The following is a 19,948-nucleotide window of genomic DNA, read 5'->3' as shown; positions in this document are numbered from 1 at the left end:
CCAAGCAGTGATGTATGTCTGTGTTGCATGACTTTTACCCTTTGCTTGCGTAAAGCATTACCTTCCAATGAAGGGTCATTACAGATGTATCGAAGTAGGTTTCACCACTCACTGTAAAAGCTTCCATTATAACACCATGTAACCATGCCCAGTCTACAGGCTGCCTTGTCTTTGACACACCACTTTAATGGGCAGAAGCTGTGCGACAGTGGGCCAATGACCTCCATCACTATTCTGCCATTCTCAAGGCACACTCCCACTCACAGTAACTGACTTCATTAGTAAGTGTGCAGAAGACTGTGTGCAAAGAAGCAAATCCGTGTGTTTCCCAACCGGAAACTATGGATGAACAGGGGTATCCACTGCTTGCTGAAGTCCAGGTCTGAGGCATTCAAGTCAGGCGACACTGACCTATGCAAGAAAGCCAGATATGATCTAAGGAGATCCATCAAAGATGCCAAAAGACAATACCGGACCAAGTTAGAGTCCCAGGCTAGCCACGCCAACCCCCGCCGACTATGGCAAGGTCTGCAAGACATAACAGGCTACAAGATGAAGGCATGTAAAATCGCTGGTTCCAACGCATTGCTCCCTGATGAGCTCAATGTATTCTATGCCCGTTTTGAGCAAGAGGTCAGCGAGAGCATGCCCTCTATCCTCGAAGCCCTGGATGAACCTGTATCTGGGGCCACCATTGCAGATGTCAGAGCAGCTTTCTTGAAGGTCAACCCATGGAAAGCGACTGGCCCCCCAGATGGAGTAAACACAGTAAGAGGTTTAACAACACCAGCTTAAAGTCCAACAGGTTTATTTGGTAGCAAAAGCCACACAAGCTCTCGGAGCCTTAAGCTCCTCCTTCAGGTGAGTGGGAATTCTGTTCACAAACAGGGTATATAAAGACACAAACTCAATTTACAGAATAATTGTCGGAATGCGAATACTTACAGCTAATCAAGTCTTAAAGGTACAAACAATGTGAGTGGAGAGAGCATTAAGGCAGGTTAAAGAGATGTGTATTGTCTCCAGACTCTTGCCTGGTGATTGTCGAGCGGTTGAACACCGATTGATTGATTGAACACCGCTCGACAATCACCAGGCAAGACTGTTCTCTTCCTGTTGGGGAGCACTTCAGCGGTCACGGGCATTCGGCCTCTGAAATTCGGGTAAGCGTTCTCCAAGGCGGCTTTCACGACACAGGACGGCGCAGAGCCACTGAGCAGAAACCGATAGCCAAGTTCCACACACATGAGGATGGCCTCAACCGGGATATTGGGTTCATGTCACACTATCTGTAATCCCCACAGCTTGCCTGGACTTGCAGAGTCTCACTGGTTGTCCTGTCTGGAGACAATACACATCTCTTTAACCTGTCTTAATGCTCTCTCCACTCACATTGTTTGTACCTTTAAGACTTGATTAGTTGTAAGTATTCGCAGTCCAACCATTATGCTGTAAATTGAGTTTGTGTCTTTATATGTTTGTGAACAGAATTCCCACTCACCTGAAGAAGGAGCTTAAGGCTCCGAAAGCTTGTGGCTTTTGCTACCAAATAAACCTGTTGGACTTTAACCTGGTGTTGTTAAACTTCTTACTGTGTTTACCCCAGTCCAACGCCGGCAGCTCCACATCCAGATGGAGTACCCAGGCATGCATTCAGATCCTGCGCGGATCAGCTGGTGTGGGTATTCGCAGACATCTTCAACCTCTCTTTACAACAATCTGAGGTCCCTATCTGCTTCAAGAAAACGACCATCATCCCGGTACCTATGAAAAACCAAGCAGCGTGCCTTAATGACTATTGGCCGGTGGCTCTGACATCCATCATTATGAAGTACTTCGAAAGGTTAGTCATGGCACGAACCAATTCCAGCCTCCTGGACTACCTGGAGCCACTACAGTTTGCTTATCACCGCAACAGGTCCACAGCAGACGCCATTTCCCTGGCCCTGCACTCAACCCTGGAACACCTAGATAACAAGGACACCTATGTCAGACTCCTATTTATTGACTACAGCTCAACCTTCAATACCATTATTCCCACAAAACTCATCTCCAAACTCCGTGGCCTGGGCCTTGGCACCTCTCTCTACGACTGAACTTCCTGAACTTCCTAACTCACAGACCACAATCGGTAAGGATAGGCAACAACATCTCCTCCAAGATCATCCTCAACACTGGTGCCCCACAAGGCTGTGTTCTCAGCTCCCTACTATACTCCTTGTACACCTATGACTGTGCGGCCAAATTCTACTCCAATTCGATTTTCAAGTTTGTTGACGACATCACCATAGTGGGTCGGATCTCAAACAATGACGAGACAGAGTACAGGAATGAGATAGGGAATCTGGTTAACTGGTGTGGCAACAATAATCTCTCCCTCAATGTCAACAAAATGAAGGAAATTGTCATCGACTTCAGGAAACGTAAAGAAGAACATGCTCCTGTCTACATCAATGGGGACGAAGTAGAAAGGGTCGAGAGCTTTTTAGGTGTCCAGATCACCAACAACCTGTCCTGGTCCCCCCATGCCGACACTATAGTTAAGAAAGCCCACCAACGCCTCTACTTTCTCAGAAGATTAAGGAAATTTGGCCTGTCAGCTATGACTCTCACCAACTTTTACAGATGCACCATAGAAAGCATTCTTTCTGGTTGTATCACAGCTTGGTATGGCTCCTGCTCTGCCCAAGACCGCAAGGAACTACAAAAGGTTGTGAATATAGCCCAATCCATCACACAAACCAGCCTCCCATCCATTGACTCTGTCTACACTTCCTGCTGCCTCGGCAAAGCAGCCAGCATAATTAAGAACCCCACGCACCCCGGACATTCTCTCTTCCACCTTCTTCCTTCGGGAAAAAGATACAAAAGTCTGAGGTCGTGTACCAGCCGACTCAAAAACACCTTCTTCCCTGCTGCTGTCAGACTTTTGAATGGACTTACCTTACGTTAAGCTAATCTTGCTTTACACCCTAGCTATGACTGTAACACTACATTCTGCACTCTCTTGTTTCCTTCTCTATGAACGGTATGTTTTGTCTGTATAGCACGCAAGAAACAATACTTTTCACTGTATGTTAAAACATGTGACAATAATAAATCAAATCAAATCAAAAAATGGATTTGATAATGAGTCAGTGGTGTGGTATAGGCTTCAATATTAGCAAGCAGACTGGGAGGGAGAGTGCGAGGGAGCCTGTTAGCAGGCAAAGAACCTGGAAAGGCTGGGAATTTTTTTTTATTCATTCGTGGGACATGGGCGTCGCTGGCTGGCTAGCATTTATTGCCCATCCCTGGTTGCCTCAGAGAAGGTGGTGGTGAGTTGCCTTCTTGAAATGCTGCAGTTCCACGTGCTGTGAGTTGACCCACAATGCCATTAGGGAGGGAATACCAGGATTTTGACTCAGCGACTGCGAAGGAACAACAATATATTTCCAAGTCAGGATGATGAATAGGTTGGAGGGAAACTTGCAGGTGGTGATGTTTTCATGTATCTGCTGCCCTTGTCCTTCTGGATGGAAGTGTCATGGGTTTGGAAGATGTTGTATAAGGATCTTTGGTGAATTTCTGCAATGCATCTTGTAGATAGTACTGTGGTGGACCATAAATGGTTACCACTATGGGTACTTGTACATATGTTATTCTTGTTACTGTTGGGGTTAGGGTTTGGGTGTTCCACCTGTTATTATTGTTTATGTGGTACACTCCGTTCGGCTCCGCCTTCTTACAGGAGTATAAAGGTCACTGCTACTTCCTAGTAGCCCTTAGTCTGGGATAATATTGTTAAGTAGTGTGCTCCAATCTTGTTGTGAATAAAAGCCTTTATTCCCGGGTACGTCCTAGCCTCCCGTGTGAATCAATCGCGCATCAAGTACACACTGCTGCTACTGAGCGTCGATGGTGGAGAGAGTGGATGTTTGTGGATGTGGTGCAATCAAGTGGGCTGCTCTGTCCTGGATGGTGTCAAACTTCTTGAGTGGGGAGTGTTCCATCACATTCCTGACTTGTGCCTTGTCGATGGTGGATAGGCTTTGGGGAGTCAGGAGATGAGTTACTCGCCGCAGTATTCCTAGCCTCTGACCTGCTCTTGTAGCCACTGTGTTTTTGTGGCGAGTCCAGTTGAGTTTTTGGTCAATGGTAACCCCAAGGATGCTGAAAGTGGGGGATTCAGTGATCTTGTTGCATTTGAACATGGACTCCTTCAGTGTCTGAGGAGTCGCGAATGGTGCTGAACATTGCGCAATCATTGGCAAACTTCTGACCTTATGACGGAGGGAAGGTCATTGATGAAGCAGCTGAAGATGGTTGGGCCTAGGACACTACCCTGAGGGACTCCAGCAGAGATGTCCTGGAGCTGAGATGACTGACCCTCCACAACCACAGCCATCTTCCTATGTGCCAGTTATGACTCCAACCAGCAGAGAGTTTGCCCCCTGTTACCCATTGATTCCAATTTTGTTCGGGCTACTTGATGCCACACTCAGTCAAATGCTGCTTTGATATCAAGGGCTGTCACTCTCATCTCACATCTGGAATTCAGATCTTTTGTCCATATTTGAACCAAGGCTCATCAGTAGCTGAGTGGAGGCCCATTTGATCTTACTGGCAGGGCCTCATTTATCTAAAAATTGCTAAAGCCCTGCCCAGTAGGCAGACAGAGTAACCACCCAGTTGGTCGGTGGGGAAGATAAACCAGGGGGAACCAACATCAATGGGGCAAGAACAGATCTGGGTTGAAGAAATCAGAATCAAAGGTTGGTAGGAAAAACAATAGCTGGTTAGTGGGCTGCCTTTAAAGAATAGATAGGGGGCGATGCTCCCAAAAAGTTCTAAGTGCTGAATTGGTGGGAAAAATAGTCTAAATCACGATTTTTTTTCAGTGGGAGTTCAGACTCAAATCTCCCACACTCTGTGCAATGCAGAGGTCACAATCATGAATATCATTAAAAACTCAGGGCGACCTATTCACGCTGGAGGCTGACAGTTCCAGAACTTTGCGCATGCGCAGTGGCCCTGAACTGTCAGCCTGCGGCTTGTTGGCCAGCTCGATCGCCGGCCAGCCCAAGACCCCTGCAGTGCTGCACCTCAAGCCCCCCCCCCCCCCACAGCCTGATCACAGTCCCCATGGCTATTTGCGGGCCAGCCAGCCCTGACCCCCCCTTGTCCAGCACCACCCTCTCCAGCAGTGACGATTCCCCCACTGCCCCACCCCGGCAGACCCCCCCCCCCCCCAACGCCCCATGGGAGGCAAACCTGCTCAGGCAGAACCCCCCCAAGCCTGCCCCGATCACTGGCCTCCCTCCAGTCCCTACCGATCCTGTCTGCAGAGTGGCAGCAGGACCCTCCCACTCCTGCCGATGCTCAGGGGGCACCACCCCCCCTGCCACCCCAATTGCCTCCCCTTCACTCCAGTGGGGTCTCTGCTAGTTCCCTGAAAGTGGGGAGCTACTGTATACCCCGCCGGAGTGAAATTGTACTGACGGGGTGGAAGATGCTCCCGGAGATTCTGTCCCGGGCCTGATAATGACATTTAAAGAAGATTAAAAATAGATTAAAATGACTTTCCTGCTGTTCCCGCCGGTTTCCAGTGTGATCCCGACCACATGGGATATCCGTCGCTGGGAAATGTGCGTGCATCGGGAACGCATGGGTAAATCCCACAAATCAGCGCACGCGCGAATCTCCCGGCCCGACTCGCCAAAAAATTAGCGGGCCGGAATGGGAGAATCATCCCCATAGTTTGGGCACAGGTATGCCCTCAAGGTATATTCACTCGAAAGGGAAAGGTAGGGCAAACAAATTCAGAACTTCCTGGATGCCAAAAGAGATAGAGATTAAGGTAAAAATGTAAAAGGGTGCTTATGACAAATATCAGGTAGAAAAAGCAATTGCGAACAGGGCTGAATATGGAAGGTTCAGAAGGAAGGTTGGAAAGCAAATAAGAGAAACAAAAGAGTATGCAAAGAGAGTGGTAACCAACATAAAAGGAAAGCCCAAAGTCTTCTACAGGCATATAAATAGTAAAAAAGCGGTAAAAGGAAGAGTAGGTCTGATTAGGAAACCAAAAAGGAGATTTACACATGGCCGCAGAGGGCACAGTTGAGATATGAAAGGAATACTTTGCATCTGCCAGGCCATGGTGAAAGAAGAGGTAATTCAGACACTAGATGGGCATAGAAATGATACGGAGATATTAAATAGGCTATCTTTACTTATAGCTGATAAGGCACCAGCACCCGATGAGATGCATCCAAGGATTTGGGCGGCACGGTGGCACAGTGATTAGCACTGAGGCCTCACAGCACCAAGGACCCAGGTTCAATTCCAGCCTTGGGTGACTGTCTGTGTGGAGTTTGCACATTCTCCTCGTGTCCGCGTGGGTTTCCTCCGGATGTTCCGATTTCCTCCCACAGTCCAAAGATGTGCTGGTTAGGTTGATTGGCCAGGCTAAATTGCCTCTTACTATCAGGGGGATTAGCAGGGTAAGTACATGTGGTAATGCAGATAGGGCCTGGGTGGGATTGCTGTCGGTGCAGGCTCGATGGGCCGAATGGCCTCCTCCTCTACTGTAGTGATTCTATGATTCTATACTGACAGAAATGAGAGTGGAAATTATGGATTAGGCATTGGCCATAATTTTTCGGCCTCTCTTGGACTCAGGGTAATCCCAGAGGACAGGAGGTTTGCAGAGGTTATTACGTTTGCACCTATTGACTTAGGATGCACAAAGAATCATGAGGTAGGCTTGGTAACTTGAACACTGGGAGCTCTTTATTAGAGGTGTGCATTGTTCCACAGTCAGATCTAAGACTGCACAACCAGGTCCCACACTGGGAGGAGCTAATCCCTCAGGGGTCACCAGACCTGCACTCTTAAAGGGGCAGTGCTCAACCCAAATCCCAACACACATAATATACATATATCACAGTTGTTTTAAAAAAGGGTGTGAAGATAAGCCCAACAACTACAGGCCAGTCACTTTAACTTCAGTCATGGGGAAACTTCTAGAAACAATAATTCGAGACAAAATTACAGGTCATGTGTAGTATAAGGGTATCTGCCAAGGGCTAACACAGAACTGGGAAACAGTACAGTCCACAGTGTGATGTAAAGAGACACATTTGGACTGGACAGAGACCTGTGTAGAAGCAAGCATGGAGTTAGCTTGTAGCTTGAGCTATACCCTGTAGATATATACATAATTATGTGTACCAATAAACAGTTAACGTTCAACCCTACAAGACTCAGAACCTCGTGAGGCTTACTGAACATACAACAACATGGACAAATGGGTTTTAATTAAGGAAAGAGATCATGGATTTCTTTAAGGAAAATCATGTTTAACTAATTGATGGATCTTTTCCAAGGGGTAATAGAAAGGGCTGATGAGGGCAATGTTGTTGATGTGATGAAAGCAGCCAGCAAAATCAAAGACCCCCGCATCCACCTTCTCCCATCGGGAAAAAGATACAAAAGTCTGAGGACACGTACCAATCGACTCAAGAACAGCTTCTTCCCTGCTGCCATCAGACTTTTGAATGGAACTATCTTGTATTAAGTTGATCTTTCTCAATACCCTAGCTATGACTGTGACGCTACAATCTGCACCCTCTCTTTTCCTTCTCTATGAATGGTATGCTTTGTATAGCACGCAAGAAACAATACTTTTCACTGTACATGTGACAATAATAAATCAAATCAATCAAATCAAAAATGTATATGGATTTACCAAAAGCAGTTGATACAATACGGCATCACAGACGTTTTAGCAAAGTTACAGTTCATGGAATAATGAGGCAGTAGCAATGTGGGTACAAGGCTGACTGAGTGACAGGAAACAGAGGGTAGTGGTTAATGAATGTTTTGTGGGTTGGAGGAAGGTTTGTAATGGAGATTACCAGGGGTCAGTGTTGGTACCCTTGCTTTTCCTGATGTATATTAATGAGCAAGACCTTGGTGTAAGGGCACAATTTTAAACTTTTCAGCTAATATAAAACTTGGAAGCATTGTGAACAGCAAGGAGGATAATGTAGAACTTCAAAGATTGTTGGAAATGGTGGATAGATGGCAGATGAAGTTCAGTGCAGATAAAAGTGAAGTGATTCATTTTTGTAGGAAGAACATGGAGGTACAATATAGAATAAAGCAGCAACTCTGAAGCGGACGCAGGAGTAGAGGGACCTGGGTGTACATGTGCATAAGTCATTGAAGATGGCAGAACAGATGAGAGAGTGGTTAATAAAGTGTACATTATCCTAGGTTTACAAATGGAGGCATAGAGTACAAGAGCAAGGAGGCAATGTTGAACTTGCATAAGCCACTAGTTTGGCATTTGGGATATCACTGCTGCCTCACAGTGCCAGGGACATGGGTTCAATTCTGGCCTCGGGTCACTGTCTTTGCGGAGTCTGCACGTTCTCACCGTGTCTGCGTGGGTTTCCTCCGGGTCCTCCGGTTTCCTCCCACAATCCAAAGATGTGCGGGTTAGGTTGATTGGCCATGATAAATTGCCCCTTAGTGTCAGGGGTATTAGCAGGGTAAAGACATGGGGTTGAAGGGAAATGACCTGGGTGAAATTGTGTTTGGTGCAGACTAGATGGACCTCCTTCTGCGTTGTAGGGATTCTATGATCTCGTATCCAATTTTGGGAATCCCATTTTAGAGAGGATGGGAAAGCATTGGAGAGAGTACAGAAAATTCATGAGAATGGTTCCAGCGATGTGGAGCTTCAGTTATGAAGACAGATTGCAGAGGTTGGGGCTGTTTCCCTTGGAGAGAAGGAAACTGAGAAGCGGTTTGAAAGAAGTATTCAAAATCATAAGGAGTCTCGACATTGTAGATGTAGAAAAATTGTCCCCACTCATGAAAGGATCGAGAATCAAAGGGCACAGATTTAAAGTAATTGGCACAAGAAGCAAAAGCAACATGAGGAAAAATGTATTTTTTTATTCATTCGTGGGATATAGGCATTTATTGCCCATCCCTAGTTGTCCTTGTTCAGAGTCAACCACATTGCCGTGGCTCTGGAATCTCATGTAGGCCAGACCAGGTAAGGACGGCAGATTCCCTTCCCTAAAGAACATTTGTGAATAGGATGGGTTTTCTGACAATCGACAATGGTTTTGTGGTCATCAGTCGACTCTTAATTCTAGATTTTTTAAATTGAATTCAAAGTCCACCATCTGCAATGGCCGGATTCGAACCTGGATCCCAGGACATTAGCTGAGTTTCTGGATTAATAGTCTAATGATAACACCCCACAAGGCCATCGCTTCCATAGCAACCATGGAATGCACTGCCTGACAGTGTGGTGGAGGCAGGTTCAGTTGAAACATTCAAAAGGGAATTAGACTATTATCTGAAAAAGAAGGTTGTGCGGCGTTACGGGGGAAGGCGAAAGAATGTCATGAAGTGGATTGCTGATCTGGAGAGCTAGTTCAGACACGGTGGACAAAATGTCCTCCTTCTGTGTTGTAACAATTCTGTGACTCTGTAGGAGTGGGAATTAATGGCCAGGGGCCACATTTTGGCACCCCGTGGGAATGGCCCCCAGCATGGGGTCTATCTGTGATTGCTGGGGGTTTCGGCTCCAATCCGAAGTAGGCCGGCTCGCCGCCAGGTAGGCACAAAGCTTCATTGTGTGATCCGGAAAGCAACCCACAATGGGAGACAGAGGAAAAATGAAGAACAGGAAGGATAGAAGAAGAATATATTCACTGTACTAGACCAAAGTCTGGAGTTCTGCATGGTAGGGACATTTTTATCTTTAATTTTTAACTTTTGAACCAAATTTCTGTGACAAGAAAGGGCCTCAGGCATGTGAATCATGACTAAAAGTCTCTACGCTCGGATTGAACTAATGCTGACAGCCTTGGGAAAGGCTCTTGAGGCAAAGCGGGTCAATTGGGTCAGGGAGGCCAACTAGATGGATAAAGAGAGAAGCCTTTCAGGGACCTATCTTCCAGGTGGGATTGGTTTATGGAAGACTGAGTACCTGTACCTATTGTTTAAGAATAGTCTAATATTCTTAAACAATCTTATTCATTGAAGGAATGACATGCAGAATGAGTGATTTTAAAAGCTAAGTACCACCCCAAGAAGAAGGAATGAGGAGAAAAATACTAAATTTTACCGCCCTGCCCGCCATGGGAATTGGAACGGGCGAGGGGTGGACATTGGGAAGGTCCATTGACATCAGACAGGGTTTTAAGTTTCGGGACAAGTGAGGTTGTAAAATCCCGCACAAGGATTGTCATGTGGATGCAATAAACCCAATATTCCTACCTGAGCCTTAATGAACCAACACAGGCAGTATTGTTTCATGAATGAAGGAGTGGTTGTAACTCATCATCAGTGTTGTGCTTTCTATTTACTACACGCTGATTAATTTGTTACTTTTTGATGTATTTCGAAGGCAGTCACTGCAATATTAATTACAACCATAAATAGTTGTCACGTCACTGAGATTAACACTAACACTTCTGATATTATCTCAAGACGTACAGTACATTGCAACAGAGAGTAGGGATGTAAAGAATGGCATTTAAAATAGCACTGAAAGTGCTGTGTGTCATTAACATCTTGGGTCGCACCAGGTCAACAAGCCACTGCACTATTGGACTGTGTCCTGGGGCTATAAGTTCCGGTACCACCCCAAGAGGAAGGAATGAGGAGAAAAATACTAAAACATCTTCCAAGAAGATGAAAAAAAAACTTATTAACCTCTAAAACATGCCAGGCTCAGTCTTGGCTAGGTTGAGTCAGCTGAGCACAGACCTGCATCCAAGATTGACATTTTCTACATTAATTGAAGTTTATGGCTGAAATTTTACCGCCGCGTCTGCCCCGGAATAAAGGTGGGCGAGGCTCGCAAAGCCGAATTCTCCGTTGGCCTCGGACAGGATTTTACAAGCCTCACCCGAGCGAGGTCGTAAAATTCCACCCTTTATCTGGATTCAAGAGTGTCAGGGCTATGAGAGACAGCATAATGGCAGGCTTATTTTGAAATCTGGGTATCAGGCAGATTGACTGCGGTAGCATCTTCAGGTTTAAGATTGCCCACAGAACATGTCAATATTGGCAGGGTGGGGAGTGGGTGATAGATTAATTGCTATCATTTGTTACTTGTTCATGTGATCCTTGAGAACAGTTAAGAGTTAACCGCATTGCTGTGAGTCTGGAGCCTCATGTAGGCCACACCAGGTAAGGATGGCAGATTTCCTTCCCCAGAGGACATCCGTGAACTAAATAGGCTTTTGCAACAATCAATGGTAGGTTCATGCTCACCATGTGCAGAGAAGGTTTACCAGGATGTTGCCTGGTATGGAGGGTCTTAGCTATGAGGAGAGATTGGGTAGACTGGGGTTGTTCTCCTTGGAAAGACGGAGAATGAGGGGAGATCTAATAGAGGTATACAAGATTACGAAGGGTATAGATAGGGTGAATAGTGGGAAGCTTTTTCCCAGGTCGGAGGTGACGATCACGAGAGGTCACGGGCTCAAGCTGAGAGGGGTGAAGTATAACTCAGACATCAGAGGGACGTTTTTTACACAGAGGGTGGTGGGGGCCTGGAATGCGCTGCCAAGTAGGGTGGTGGAGGCAGGCACGCTGACATCGTTTAAGACTTACCTGGATAGTCACATGAGCAGCCTGGGAATGGAGGGATACAAACGATTGGTCTAGTTGGACCAAGGAGCGGCACAGGCTTGGAGGGCCGAAGGGCCTGTTTCCTGTGCTGTACTGTTCTTTGTTCTTTGTTCTTTGTATGTATAGTGGCATTGTCACTGGACTAGTAATCCAGAAACCCAGGGTACTGCTCTGGAAACCCAGGTTTGAAACCCACCACGGCAGATGGTGAAATGTGAATTCAATTTTCCTCACAACATTTGAGAAGTATTTAGAATAGAACTTGGGCCAGTGGGCTGACGAATGGCAGATGGAGTTTAATTTAAATAAATGCGAGGTGATGCATTTTGGTAGATTGAGCCAGGGTAGGACTTACTCAGTTAATGGTAGGGCGTTGGGGAGAGTTACAGAACAAAGAGATCTAGGGGTACATGTTCATAGCTCCTTAAAAGTGGAGTCACAGTGGACAGAGTGGTGAAGAAGGCATTCAGCATGCTTGGTTTCATTGGTCAGAACATTGAATACAGGAGTTGGGACGTCTTGTTGAAGTTGTGCAAGACATTGGTAAGGCCACGCTTGGAATACTGTGTGCAATTCTGGTCACCCTATTATAGAAAGGATATTATTAAACTGGAAATAGTGCAGAAAAGATTTACTAGGATGCTACCGGGACTTGATGGTTTGAGTTATAAAGAGAGGCTTGATAGACTGGGACCTTTTTCTCTGGAGCGTAGAAGGCTGAGGGGTGATCAGCTAGATATTCAATACCTTTTCCCGAAGGTAGGGGAGTCTAAAACTAGAGCGCATAGGTTTAAGGTGAGAGGGGAGAGATACAAAAGGGTCCAGAGGGGCAATTTTTTCAAACAGAGGGTGGTGTCTGGAACAAGCTGCCAGAGGTAGTATTAGAGGCGCGTACAATTTTGTCTTTTAAAAAGCATTAAGACAGTTACATGGGTAAGATGGGTATAGAGGGATATGGGCCAAATGCGGGCAATCGAGATTAGCTTAGGGGTTTAAACAAAAGGGCGGCATGGACAAGTTGGGCCGAAGGGCCTGTTTCCATGCTGTAAACCTCTATGACTCTATAACTTGAAACACTATTACATGGACCAAGTGCTGGAAAATGGGATTGGAATTAGAACAGAAAGGTGCTTGATGGGTGGCACAAACACGTTGGGCCGAAGGGCCTCGTTCTGTGCTGTAAAGCTCTATACCTCTATTAGTTGAAACTAAAGTCTACCAGCTGCTGTGATGGGATTTGATCACATGTCCCCAGAACATTGGCCTGGGCCCTTGAATTATAAGTCCAGTGATACGACCGTGACGCCACCATCTCCCCCTGTTACTTGTGGGTGGGGATAGGGAAGGGGATGAAGGAAAGAGAAGAACTGATCATCTCAGGGAGGGTGATTGGGGGATTGGGTGATAATGGGCAGGAACATAATGATGGGACAGGAACACTGCTCTGGTATCTGGTAACAAGGTAGACCCTTTCAATTTTAATATGCAGGTCAAGGGTCCTTTCTCCGAAATCCTGGGAACTGATTGCATTTCGAGTTTTATCTCATAGAATCCGACAGTGCAGAAGGAGGCCATTCGGCCCATCAAGTCTGCACCAACAACAATACCACCCAGGCCCTATCCCCATAACCCCACATATTTATCCCACTAATCCCTCTAACCTATGCATCCTGAGACACTAAGGGGCAATTTAACATGGTCAATCAACCTAACCCGCACATCTTTGGAGTGTGGGAGGAAGCCGGAGCACCTGAGGAAACCCACACAGATACGAGGAGAAGGTGCAAACTCCACACAGACAGTGACCCAAGCCGGGAATCGAATCCGGGTCCCTGGAGCAGTGAGGCAGCAGTGCTAACCACTGTGTTACCGTGCCGCACAAAATTTTAATTTGTGAGCTCTGTTTTTGATTTGTAAATCAGGGGAGAATGCGAACGCAAACCCCCACTACTACAAATTCTGCAGTCGAGTATCCCACATTTGGGAACATCGCAGGTGTTAGCACACCCGGAGTGCAGTGGGATAGTCTCATCCTGGGAGAACAACCTGCCTGATCACTGATTCTCCCCTGCCAGTAAGAATCTAACTTGGGTCTTCAGATGCTGCATATAAACCTAGATTGCAATAGCCTAAATCTAGGCTAGTTATCATCTAAAGTAAGTAAAATGCTGAGAAAAGTAAGATGTCTCACTGAATAATAAATGCAGGGTAGCTGTCATAAATTTCTTTTTAACATATTCACTACAAAAATCACAAGGTGAACAGTGCAGACAAACTTCCCGCACTGATTTGATTTGATTTGATTTATTGTTGTCACATATATTGGTATACAGTGAGAAGTATTGCATCTTGCGCGCAATACAGACAAAGCATACTGTTCATAGAGAAGGAAAGGAGAGAGTGCAGAATGTAGTGTTACTGTCATAGCTAGTGTAGAGAAAGATCAACTTAGTGCGAGGGGTGGGTCCATTCAAAAGTCTGACGGCAGCAGGGAAGAAGCTGTTCTTGAGTCGGTTGGTACGTGATCTCAGACTTTTGTATCTTTCTCGCAACGGAAGAAGGTGGAAGAGAGAATGTCCGGGATGTGTGGGGTCCTTAATTATGCTGGCTGCTTTTCCGAGGCAGCGGGAAGTATAGACAGAGTCAATGGATGGGAGACCGGTTTGTGTGATGGATTGGGCTACGTTCACAACCCTTTGACGGTCCCTGAAGGTCCCGTACTAAAAAACGTACGTCTTTTGGACTTGTTTGGTTTTCCGATACACGGATAGAGGTTTCTCGACCTACTTACAATATCATGACGCAAAGTCGAGAGCAATCTCAAGCATTTATTTAAACAGTCATCATTTTCTCACAAAACATGCCAGAGTGGCTGGTCACATTTTTAATCATCAGAGTATGATCTTGTGGTACATTTTGGAGGGCAAGTGGAAATTAAAAATGAATATCCATATTAAAATAAAATGAGCTGCCCATCCCCTCTCCTCCCTTCCCCCCTCCCCCCTCCCCCCCCAGAGCTCATGGCTTGGTAAGCTAGCGGTGAAGCTGAACCACACAGGCCGAGGGATTTCAAGTTTAATCCTGGGCAGTGTTAAACCAACTGCTTTGACTCAGGACAATAATGGCCTCTGTGCTCCTGCAGATTGTTAAAATATAAACAGCCTGTTTTAATGTTCTTGTGCGGTCACTGTCCGGTGATTCTCCTGGAAAGACCACGTGGCTGGATGTTGCGTGACAAAAAGGCTGTGATCTCTTCATGAAAATCTCAACTAAAATTGAACAGAGAATTTAAGGGGAGAAGGAAGGAGAAGCAGCTCCATCAACTCAGGATCAGCGTAGATTGACTTTATCCCTGGTCTGAAATCCTAAAGTGCTGACAGATTGGGCAATGACATTCCCAGCTATACAGTTCTCCAGTGGCGGCCTGGGTATCAGGAACATTCGTGGCCTCTCTATACCCTCGTGGGTATTCCTTCAAAGGGATGAAGGACTTATTCTATGAAGGAATGTTGAAATGGATTTTTGACAGACAAGAGAGTCAAAGGTTATGGGAGTCAGACAGGAGAGTGGAGTTGAGGGCACAACAGATCAGTCATGATCTTATTGAATGGTGGAGCTGGTTGAAATGGCCTACTCCTGCTCCTATGTCCTACGTTCCTAATAGGTTGTGCCCTCAACTCCACTTTCCTGTCTGCCTCCCGTAACCTTTGACTCTCTTGTCTGACCTGTCGTTGAATGGATACGTAGGGATAGACTAATACACAGAGGACCAGAAAAATATGCCCCGACCCACCCAGCCCAGAAGGTCATTTTCCACTAAACGCAGTATATTATGATACCCTAAGGGCCGACCACATTTCACTTCACGATTGTGTTTTAGTTTAAAATTACCCCTCAAAAATACTTAATTGGTGGTAAGGCAGGATGGGACATTGCGAGGTCGAGGAAGCTGCTATGGAAATGTGAGTTCTTTTTTTCATGGATTGGGGTGGTGGGGTATAGAGAGGCCATGAATGTTTCTGAAACCTAGGCCGCCAAGCACTCTTAATTATGCCAACTCCCCCCATCTCCCCGACCCCCAGTGACCTGGTACGCTGCCAGTGGGCTCTCTGAATTAATCATTGAGGTCAAACAAAACTTGACTGGAAGTCGATGCTTTGACAGCAAGGGGAGTCCGCTGCTCTTTATCTGTCACTCTACACAACCTTTGAATTTTCTGCGTGATTAGACGCTGAGAGAAAATTCATTTCAGCCACCCACAATGTTCAAAAGTGTTCAGTTCAGCTTTGATATTATCAGAGCAACTGGAAGTGAGTCATACTCGTCAGCTTTTTAATTGAGGAAAAGTAACACTTATTTATTTATTTACTTGCTGATGACCTACTTCGGATTCTCAGCAATATTCTGCGCTATCGTCAAGGTTTTCCCCCTTTCGCTACAGCCTCGCATAATTTTCCATCTGAGAGGTAGGGGGGCGGAATCCAGGTGAACGCCTTTCAGTGTTGCTGTGAAGTCGGACACGGGGAGGCGCAAGAGAGCAATATTTTTTAAAAAGCACATTTATATAGTGCCACTCACAACCTCGAGTCTATCCCAACATGCTTTCCATTCAGTTGAATACTTTTGGAGTGAGATCATTGTTCTAATGTAGGAAACACGATAGCCAATTTTTCACACATTAGACTTTCATAGAATCATAGAATCCCTACAGTGCAGAAAGAGGCCATTCAGTCCATCAAGCCTGCACCAGCAACAATCCCATCCAGGCCCTTTCCCCATAACCCAATATATTCATCCTCGTGACACGAATGGGCAATTTACCATGGCCAATCCACCTAACCTGCACACCTTTGGACTGTGGTCCCTGGCACTATGAGGCAGCAGTGCTAACCACTGTGCCATAGTGCCATCCCCTCATTGGCAATATGACTCTAATGTGCTCTTATGTTGTTGATTGAGAGATAAGTATTGGCCAGGACATGAGGGATAATGCCCCTACACATCTTCACGATAGCATATTTTATGTTCATCTAAGAGGGCTAAATCATTTAAAGTCTCATCCGAAAGATGGCACCTTTGAATCACCATTTGTTCCTCATGTTGTTTTTGGGGGTGGGGGGGAGATGACTGGGTTGGTGGGGGCTAGGAGGGTGGTGGGCGAGTTGGTGAATGGTCAGGTTCAGAATGTAGTTCTTTGGAGTCCTTCCATCTTCCCCTCCACTACCCCTCCTCCACCCCCTGCCACCTCATGGCACAACACAGATCGACAATCTTAGTTTCAGAAATTGAATGGGTGCTGTAACATTCTGAACTGCGCTCTCTTGTGTCCCTACCACAGTTTTGGGGTTTCCCACAAACCATTGTAAGAAAAAGCAAATAATTGTGGCTGGATTCTCTGGCCGTTCATGCCAGCGAGATTCTCTGGTACCACCGGGGGTGCACACCATCCCAGCAGCGTGGGGTGGCTTCAATGGAAATGCCCATTGACAATGGTGGCACCAAAGGATCCCACTGCCAATGAATGGCATGTCGCCTCCTGCCAAGAAAAATGCTGAGGGGAGGTCAGAGAATCACTCCCTGTAATTAAAAATAAGCCTTTGCAATGAGTTGAAAATGTTATCAGGGAGTTGGGAAATAGGTTAAAAAGTAGGGTCACTAGGGTGGCCATCTCTGGGCTGCTCCCAATGCCTCGTGCCAGTGAGGCTAAGAATAGGGAGTTGGTTCAAATGAATGCCTGGCTAAAGGACTGGTCCAGGAGGGAGGGCTTCATTTTCATAGACCAATGGGAGGTTTTCAGGAGAGGATGGCATCTGTACAAGAGGGAGGGGTCACAACTAAGTTGGAAGGGCACGAATATCCTGGCTGGGAGCTTTGCTAATGCAGTTCGGGGGGGTTTAAACTAGTATGGCAGGGAGGTGGGGATCAAACTATTAGGTCTATAAGTGTGGTGGCTGGGGACGAGCTTGGGGCTGGGACAAGGCTGGCAAAGAAGAAGAGCACTCTGGGGGAGGACGACCTCACTGAGCCTGGGGGTCTGGAGTGCTTATACTTCAATGCAAGGAGCGTAGCAGGTAAAACAGACGAACTTGGGGCCTTAATGCGCACGAGGAATTTGGATGTGGTTGCGGTGACAGAGACTTGGTTGAAAGAGGGACAGGACTGGCAGCTGAATGTTCCAGGGTACAAGTGTTTTAGGCGAGACAGAGGAGGGGCCAAAAGAGGTGGGGGAGTAGCGGTATTGGTTGGAGAGCATATTACAGCGGTGCAGAGGGAGGACAATTCGGAGGAGTCGTGTAGCGAGTCACTCTGGGTGGAGCTTAGAAACAGGAAAGGCGCAGTCACTATGTTGGGGGTGTACTACAGGCCCCCCAACAGCCCAAGGGAAGTGGAAGAATGGATATGTCAGGAGATACTGGATAGGTGCAGGAAATATAGGGTTGTTGTAGTGGGAGACTTCAATTTCCCTGGTATAGACTGGAAATCGCTGAGGGCAGGGACTCTGGATGGGGAGGAATTTGTAAAATGTGTACAGGAGGGTTCGTTGGAACAATATGTGGACAGCCCAACTAGAGAGGGGGCTATACTGGACCTGGTACTGGGGAATGAGCCCGGTCAGGTCTTCAAAGTTTTGGTTGGGGAACATGTGGCAAATAGTGACCACAATTCTGTTAGCTTTAGGATAGTGATGGAAAAGGATGAGTGGTGTCCCAAGGGTAAGGTGTTGGATTGGGGGAAGGCTAACTTTATTGGGATCAGGCAGAAATTGGCAGCTCTTGATTGGGAGAGGCTGTTTGAGGGTAAATCCACATCTGGTATGTGGCAGTCTTTTAAGGAACGGTTGTTAGGGCTACAGGACAAGCATGTGCCTGTAAAAAAGAAGGATAGGAAGGGTAGGATTAGGGAACCGTGGATAACCAGGGAAATTGAGGGACTGGTCAAAAGGAAAAGAGAGGCGTATGTTAGGTCCAATCAGCTAAAAACGGAGGGAGCTCTGGAGGAGTACAATGAAAGTAGGAAAATACTCAAACGGGGAATTAGAAGAGCAAAAAGGGGTCACGAAATGTTCTTGGCAGACAGGATTAAGGAGAATCCCAAGGCATTTTATTCATACGTTAGGAACAAAAGGGTTGTTAGGGAAAAAATCGGACCTCTCAGGGACAAAAGTGGGGACTTATGCTTGGAGCCCAAAGAAGTAGGGGAGATCCTAAATGAATACTTTGCGTCGGTATTCACAAAGGAGAGGGATGTGTTGACGGGGAGTGTCTCGGAGGGGAGTGTTGAACCGTTGGAGAAAATCTCCATTACAAAGGAGGAAGTGTTAGGTTTGTTAGAGAATATAAAGACTGACAAATCCCCAGGGCCTGATGGAATCTATCCAAGGCTGCTCAGGGAGACAAGAGGTGAAATCGTTGGGCCTCTGACGCAAATCTTTGTCTCGTCACTGGACACAGGTGAGGTCCCAGAGGATTGGAGGATAGCCAATGTGGTCCCGTTATTTAAGAAGGGTAGGAAGGATAACCCGGGTAATTATAGGCCGGTGAGCTTGACGTCCGTGGTGGGGAAGTTGTTGGAGAAGATTCTTAAAGATAGGATGTATGCGCATTTAGAAAGGAATAAACTCATTAACGATAGTCAACATGGTTTTGTGAGAGGGAGGTCATGCCTCACTAACCTGGTGGTGTTTTTTGAAGAAGTGACCAAAATAGTTGACGAGGGAAGGGCCGTGGATGTTGTCTATATGGACTTTAGTAAAGCGTTTGACAAAGTCCCTCATGGTAGGCTAGTGAAAAAGGTTGGATCCCATGGGATAAAGGGGGAGGTGGCTAGATGGGTGGAGAACTGGCTTGGTCATAGAAGACAGAGGGTGGTAGTGGAAGGGTCTTTTTCCGGCTGGAGGCCTGTGACTAGTGGTGTACCGCAGGGCTCTGTATTGGGACCTCTGCTGTTTGTGATTTATATAAATGATCTGGAAGAAGGAGTAACTGGGGTGATCAGTAAGTTTGCGGACGACACAAAACTGGCAGGACTTGCAGATAGTGAGGAACATTGTCAGAGGCTACAGAAGGATATAGATAGGCTGGAAATTTGGGCAAGGAAATGGCAGATGGAGTTCAATCCTGATAAATGCGAAGTGATGCATTTTGGTGGGAATAATGTAAGGAGGAGCTACACGATAAATGGAAAAACCATAAAGGGTGTAGAGACGCAGAGGGACCTGGGTGTGCAAGTCCACAGATCTTTGAAGGTGACGTCACAGGTGGAGAAGGTGGTGAAGAAGGCATATGGCATGCTTGCCTTTATA

The 19,948-nt window shown here is 46.4% G+C and overlaps 1 non-coding gene across 1 annotated transcript; it reads right to left on the bottom strand.

The window, feature by feature from the left end:
* Positions 1-13,567: 13,567 nt before the first annotated feature.
* LOC144497997 (U1 spliceosomal RNA) lies at positions 13,568-13,728 on the bottom strand. The gene has a single exon (XR_013498593.1). It is a non-coding gene; the product is annotated as a U1 spliceosomal RNA (small nuclear RNA).
* Positions 13,729-19,948: the final 6,220 nt, after the last annotated feature.

This window comes from Mustelus asterias, chromosome 8, assembly GCF_964213995.1.
Source record: "Mustelus asterias chromosome 8, sMusAst1.hap1.1, whole genome shotgun sequence".
Lineage (NCBI taxonomy): Eukaryota > Metazoa > Chordata > Chondrichthyes > Carcharhiniformes > Triakidae > Mustelus > Mustelus asterias.
The sequence above is the reverse complement of the archived record's forward strand: the minus strand, read 5'-3'. Positions and strand labels throughout refer to the sequence as shown.